We start from the raw sequence: 6841 nt of genomic DNA on the forward strand, positions 1-6841 counted from the left end.
ATATGATTCCATTCTTTTCATACTAACCAATTTTAACATGCAATCATACCAAGTCTGGAGTTCATGATGTCCTTGGGTTTCTGACATAACTGAAGGTATATTTGTCGTGTCTGCGCAAGGCAAACATATTTTATCCTGAATATTTTATGTTCTCCACTTTCCAGCATTTATCATTCATGCTCAGAGAGAACCGTTCTCTAAACATCTGTGCAGCAAATGTGTTTGTTTCTGTCAGAACATGGAGCAATTTACTATGGCCTACTTCTCCAGTGGTTATTAAACCTCCTGAGATTGAGCTGAAATAATGTTTTACTGTTTAATTAAAGTGATATGAAATTAGAGAATGTGGCACTTACATTTCTCTCATTTGCAGAAATTTGACTGTGGTGCACATTTAGGGGGAAGAAAAAGAAAAAGGACGACCAAACCCCCTCCCCCCCCACCCCCCATTTACCCAGAACCCCCTCTTTCGTAGGGTTCCCCCAGAGCAATGAGTGAAAGATCCCTTGATCCCTTAACGTTAAGAGTTGTAGATGTGATGTACTGTCATGAAACGTCCTGTTCCATGTCTTTCATGACTACCAACATGACAAATAGGCCTAACAGAAATCATCCATCAACGTTACATAACAGTTAAAAAATGCATCTGTAAAAATTGATATCTATGTTCCCATGCTTTTTTTTTGTATAAATGAAATGATATCAATTTATTGGCAGCCATGATGTCAAAATCCTCAATGATTCTCAATTTCTGGCTGCGATGGTCAATTTATGGCTGGTTAGTGTTTGATTTTAGATGGCCTCTTAGGGAGGAAAAAGTTAAATCTAGAACCTTTGAAGGATCTTTGGGTTGTCAATCTAGGAGAACCCTTAGAGGCTCTATGTGGAACCTTAAGGCTCCAAGTAGGACCCATTTTTTGAACCCTTTCTGATCCACCCTTTTTGTCTAAGATTGTATTCTGCACTACTAAGACAGAAGGCAGTAACTATTAATTATTAAGTATTAGATATTAAATCTAAGCCTCTTAAGGGTTTTTCTGTTATTCTTCTAGAATACATGTTCTATATAAAACCCTACAACTGAGTGTTTCCCTGAAAAGGATCCAAATAGAACCCCTTTAGGCAGCTGATAACTCCTATCTATCTGTAGACCCCATTAAGTGTAGTATTGTTTGATGACTAATGATTCAATAATAAAGTTATTTTTAAGCCACTGGACTAGAGGTTCTCAAAGTGGGGTCTGGGGAACCCCAGGTTCCATGAAGCATACCCAGGGGATCCATGATTTATTATATTTTATACTGTAATGAAAAACATAACCCATCTTTAACAGAGTTGTATTTGTTATTGAGTTCATATTAGTCAGTTTGACTGGTGAAATGAGTTGAATGGGTTTATTCCAAACCTCAATAAGTGAAAAAACACTGGACTCTAAATAACGTTAACATAGACCTAATATGTTTGGTTAGTGGAAAGTTAAGGAATTAAAAAAGCTCTATGGCTCCAATAAATAGGCAGAATATTATGCACATTTGAATGCTAAGCCAAATAATTCATAAAACAAGTCTATACATGATTTTTTCAGGCTAAATGACCCCTGCATTAGATAACGTTATACAGCAAAAACAAGAAATACATAATTTTGACTTAGCACAGTAGTAAGCGCATCTTTCAGTTATTTGCTGATCATTATTCTTATTGATCGAATTTACAGGCTGCTTGAGCTCATCTGGTCTTTTTCCAGCAAAGCAGTAGGATACTGAAAACCTACCTGCAAGAAAGTCATGCTCACATGACAAAATGTAAACTGAGGACACTGGATACACTTGTTTGCGTTACCCAACTCTCTCTGTACAAAATGAGCAACTCTGTAGTCATTTAGAAATCACACTCACTTTACTGAGTTGTTGCACTTGAGCAGATATTACTGGACGTTCTGCTGATGGGTTTGCACCCAAGTGTGCCTTTGCGTATCAATTTTCCATTGTACTTGGCTTCTCTTTATCTCTCTTTCTTTATCTGTGTTTGCATAAGTGTCGTTAGCAGCTTGGCTGTTTATTTCAGTGTCATCCGGGACTCACGGCAGTGACGCCTCAGCATCCTCTGGTGACACGAGCAAAAACTACGACCCCCTAAGTGGCAAGGCTAGTGTCCTCAGGGGAGTGATCAGTGACAGAGAGACAGATACAGAGACATAGAGGCTGTGAGGACTTTGTCATTTTACACATTGTTTCACTCAGAACCCCTGATTTAGAAACCCTAGATACCAAATAAAAATGAATGACAACTTTGCATTGCACTCAGTCTCATATTTTCTTTGCCTCTTAAAAGGATGAGAAAATGAGCTCCACTATTCCTTTCCTATTAAAACCACTGCATAGTTCTGTATAACACAAACCACGCTATGTCAGGAGCGTCGAGTCTGCATACTGTTATACGCCTCGATAACTGCAAGCAGATGTGCAGTGTGACTTCACAAGTTGCCGAAATCTAAATGACAAGTTTGTGGTTTGCTGAGAAGCAAAACAAAGCCTGTTGTTGAATTAATAAATGACATGCTTTTGGGAAACGATGGCAACGTAACCAAAAATGACATTTGGCTATAAACAATAATCTTGTGATCTGTCAATCAGTTCGTTGTTCTGAAAGAAAATATCAAGTCTGTTATCTTTTACGTCTGAAAATTCAGAATGTTGCTTAATAATGGAAAAGCTGGTAGGTTTTTCTGCTGCATCGTTATGGTTTAAGTGTTACAGCTGTGATTTCGACATAACAGCGTGACTATGCTTTTAATTTGTCCTATTCAGTGTAGAACATACACACATATGCACATTAATTTCCCCCCCATGTTTTTAACTCAGACCATGTGCTGCAAAACACAAACATATAATGAATAAATGAGTCATTATCCCATGTGGTGAGAAAAACGTTAATGTCTCCAAACACTTCAGGAGAATGGGGTATTTACATGTTTTGTCTGCTGCTGTATGCGGTAAGGACAGGCTCGCACAATACACGTCCCTACATACACACAGGCTGGGGTGGAAAACATTTGAGTAATTGTACTATATTACTATACTTATTATGCTAAGTATTATTTTGGCATGTTTATATTGTCCTTTAGTATTACTGAAATTGAATATTTGCAGTCTTAATTCCATTTCCAATAAAAAAAAAAAATTGTGACTGTACGCTATATATCAATCACATGGCCTGAATTTACCATCCAATCAAGTTCATCAATGTAGCAAAAAACGATCAAGAATCATGACAACACAATCTGCTGTGACCTTTTTATGCTACACAATGTAGTTAGCGCTATAGCAAACCGTGTACATTTGAAGATGGATAAGCCACCATACTACAGTACGGATCTTGAGGATAAGTGAACCTTGCCCTTGTAAAATGTTACAATATGCTGAATTAAGCAAAAACTCATATAAAATGAGACGTCTCCTTTGCCTCCCTAAAAGGCATGAACTCCGACTAAATTGAAAAAGCATGTTGCGATAAATTTTACTAATTTGCTAACCATAACTGGCTATATTTAACTGTTAGCCTGTTTTCTTTGCTAATGCCAGGTTAGACTAGCATCTATTCCAGTAGCTAGCATAAATCAGTTAGGCAGCATGTCAAATTCTGGTTAATGGTAAATATTGGATATTTACATGATAATTTACTTCTGATTCATTCATTAATCATTTAAAATATTTTATAATAATTAACAAGCTACATAGTGTAAACTTACAGAGATTGAATTATGTTTTCAGGCAAAATGGCATAGTTGATTTAAAACAAACAAAAAAATCTTTCAACATTTTTAGATAAAAGTAACTTTTCACATGAAAACATGACATTAAATGAATAATTTAAAATTAATTAAATTGATTATATTAGTAATTTTCCAACACTGCACACAGGTTTGTTTTTCCATTGACATAATTATTGATGAAGCTAATTATCGCTGTTAAAAAAAAAAAAAGGGGGGAAAAAAAGAAGTTTTCCTCATGGGGACTAGCCAAATGTCCCCACAAGGTCAAAACTCTAAGATATTGCTTCCACACACACAAAGGGAGCTTAAAAATATGCACATTCCACAATTATGTTGAAAAGACTGAGACGTCAGAGAAATATTACTAAGGAGGTAATTATAGGAGGAGGAGGTTGGATGATGAGACAAAAAGAAAGAAAGAAAAAAACACTCAAAGATAAAGTCGATGTGCTTAAAAGTGCTTGAACAGGTTAGTCCCTTAGGGTGTTAATAGATTTAGCACAGCTTTGTAGAAATTTGTCATGCAGATGTGGTGCTGGTGTCTGGTGTTGGGTTTTATCTGCAACAAATTACCTTAGGCTGACCTTTCCAACACAGAAACACACAAACACACACTAACTGCCTGTTTGCCTCAACGACACATGATACCAATTATAGCCACTCCGTTAAAAAGGATTTGTGGCAAATTAATACCTTAACACGTTCTAGTAATGCAACCTTTATGTAACATTATATAAGTTTTACATAACACATACACTCTCAGAAAGAGCTTTTCAAGGCTTCTTTGGATAGTTTAAGGTTCTTAGCTTATTAAAACCGTTGTACTTGGAACCACATACATTCCACATGTGATCATAAGTTTTTCATATGTGAAGGGATATTTCAACATGCTATGCACGAGTTCAAGAAAAAACGTTAATATTCTTTTTTTTTTTTTTTGCATGGCGTACATATGAATTTTTTTAACATGAAAATAAATGACTTATGTGAGAAAATCACATGTAAAAAAACAAACAAACAAACAAACATTGCTCGTGAAACATGTGCAAATTTCACGTGTGAGTTATGTGATTATTCACGTTCAGTTCATGTGACTTTCTGTAAACATGAACTTCCAAAGAACTGCCTCATCTTGCAGAGAACATGATCAGTTTTACGAAGTGAAGGTTGGATTGTTACAGATTTGTGGTGTTTTGAGTATGTTATGTAAAAACGTACTCAACCCCCCAATAAAAAAAGAAAAGACAAAAATTGACAGTGTAAAACTTTCTAGTGAGCAAAATATTCTAAACCAATAGCATTCACAAAGTGTTCTGTTAAACATAAATTGTTAGCTGGGCATCTTACTTCTACCTCGAACTTTTCCCTCTCGAATGGTGTGTAAAATGATGTGTGACTGCAAACTGATGCACACAGCTGTGAGTACGCATTCCTGCAGAGAATCTTCCTGCACAGTAAACAGAGTAGCCTCTAAATAAACACACGCTTCCTGTGTGGGAGTGTGTGGATCAGCTGGTCGTCGTCTGCTGGACTCCGGGGAGCTGACAGTCTGACACTCGTCCCCCAGTAACACTTACCTGAAGATCCAAATTCCTGAAAAGCATGCAAAAAGCATATATGTTCCAGCAAAATCTTTAGCAATATTTATGAACTCATTGCCCCGACTGCACTATGGCATGCTTAGAAACTTCACAGCTGTATGCACATGCTGGCGACATTCTTTTACATCATGTTTTCTGAATGTTTTTGCTCATTGGAGTGCTTTTATAGCACAGTTTAGGATGTTCTCCTTTTATAAGTGTCATCCCAAGATATAGCTATCTAATTAACCATTCAAACAGTGAGGGCTAAAAGTACCCAAATTATATACTCAAAATTATATACTCTGGTAAAAGCTGAAATTCAACATTCAAAAAGTACAACAAAAATAAGTCCACCTCAAATCACACACTGATTTTATTTACTGATGGTAAATTAGTGCCCTTTTCACCAAGGAGCTAAGGTAAGTGGTGAAGCTAAGGCTAACTAACAACAGGTTTATTCCTAATTTCTCAAATGTTAGCTAGCATGATGCTAACTCTGACCATACAAACTAGCTGAATGCTAATAGCCACAAACTGTCTCAATGAAAACAAAATATATAGACTCAAATATGTTCAAAGAACTCTTGCTGAATTTTTGTAAAATTGTCTAGGAGCATCTCGACATCCTCCTAAAAATGCTATTCCCAATAGCTAGCTGGTTAGCAAACTAGCTCGCGTTTTTCACAGTCAAGCACCACTGAGTGTCTCGATCTGCACCATCATGTTTTTCAGGTAATTTTCTGTAGCCAATATATATCTGTAACCTGTCAGAATATATCATAACAATCATAACTCTTTTGATTGTCAATTAAGATAAGTTAGTCAAAGTTAGGAAATACTGTGGCTAAAAGTTTCTGGGTACTAAATCATTTCAGTCCTAGTTGTGGAGCTTATTTGGTGATATCACTGATAAAAAGAGCCACACACAATTTTATCAGCCATCTAAGGAAGGTTAATAATTTACAGATTACATTTTTGAGTTCAGGGGTACTTGGTATTTGCGTACAACGAAGAAATGATTTAAATTCATGACATGCCATGCCTTTCATTTGTCATTGATACAGACTTAACAGGCTTTTGGCTTAGATGGAAGAAAGATGTCATGGCAAGTGAGTCAGATTCCTTTTCAAAAAAGAATTGGTGTTCTTGTCAGCAGCAGCATTAGTACTATTACTTTTAAGTGAGTGATTAACTTTTCCGTGTGACTTTCCATGTTACTGTATGGCTCACTGCTGCTGAGAAATCCAGCTTGAGCCGACCAGTGACCAGCTAGCACCACTCAGTCTGAGCTGTTCAAACTGGTACATCATCTTTGCCAGATTCCTTATTACTTGTTTTAACTGATCACTAAAATGTTTTTTTTTTTTTTTGAAGCTACCTTTCTGTCATTTTTTTTTCTTTCTATCATTTTTGTTGAAAAAAAAATATCCACAATGCAGAATTAGTAGCTGTAATACAGAATCTACCAGCACTTACTAGCTCAGCC

Source organism: Pangasianodon hypophthalmus, chromosome 6 (assembly GCF_027358585.1).
Source record: "Pangasianodon hypophthalmus isolate fPanHyp1 chromosome 6, fPanHyp1.pri, whole genome shotgun sequence".
Classification (NCBI taxonomy): domain Eukaryota; kingdom Metazoa; phylum Chordata; class Actinopteri; order Siluriformes; family Pangasiidae; genus Pangasianodon; species Pangasianodon hypophthalmus.